Consider the following 435-nt stretch of genomic DNA (forward strand, 5'->3'; position numbering starts at 1 on the left):
TCCTTAGTACTGCTTGGTGCATTTTGCATTCCAGACAGACTTTGAGAAATTATATTGACTTGTTAAGTCAATATTTTATTCTGAGCCAATATCGCATTCAGAGTGTCAATCTCAAGAACTCTTTTCTTCTGACTAGTCCCATTGTTCACAGGATTTCTTTCAGAAGTGTACATGAATTGGTTATTTGCAACCATTTCAATCAGTTCTTGAGCTTCAGTAGGCGTCTTCTTCAGATGAAGAGATCCTCCTGCAGAGCTGTCCAAAGACATCTTGGATAGTTCAGAGAGACCATCATAAAAAATACCTATGATGCTCCATTCAGAAAGCATATCAGAAGGACACTTTCTGATTAATTATTTGTATCTTTCCCAAGCTTCATAGAGGGATTCACCTTCCTTCTGTCTGAAGGTTTGGACTTCCACTCTAAGCTTACTC

General features: G+C 38.4%; 1 non-coding gene across 1 annotated transcript; it reads left to right on the forward strand.

Moving 5' to 3' along the window:
• Positions 1-323: 323 nt before the first annotated feature.
• Positions 324-431, forward strand: LOC127742596 (small nucleolar RNA R71). Its single transcript, XR_008003939.1, has one exon. It is a non-coding gene; the product is annotated as a small nucleolar RNA R71 (small nucleolar RNA).
• Positions 432-435: the final 4 nt, after the last annotated feature.

Source organism: Arachis duranensis, chromosome 1 (assembly GCF_000817695.3).
Source record: "Arachis duranensis cultivar V14167 chromosome 1, aradu.V14167.gnm2.J7QH, whole genome shotgun sequence".
NCBI classification, from domain to species: Eukaryota; Viridiplantae; Streptophyta; class Magnoliopsida; order Fabales; family Fabaceae; genus Arachis; species Arachis duranensis.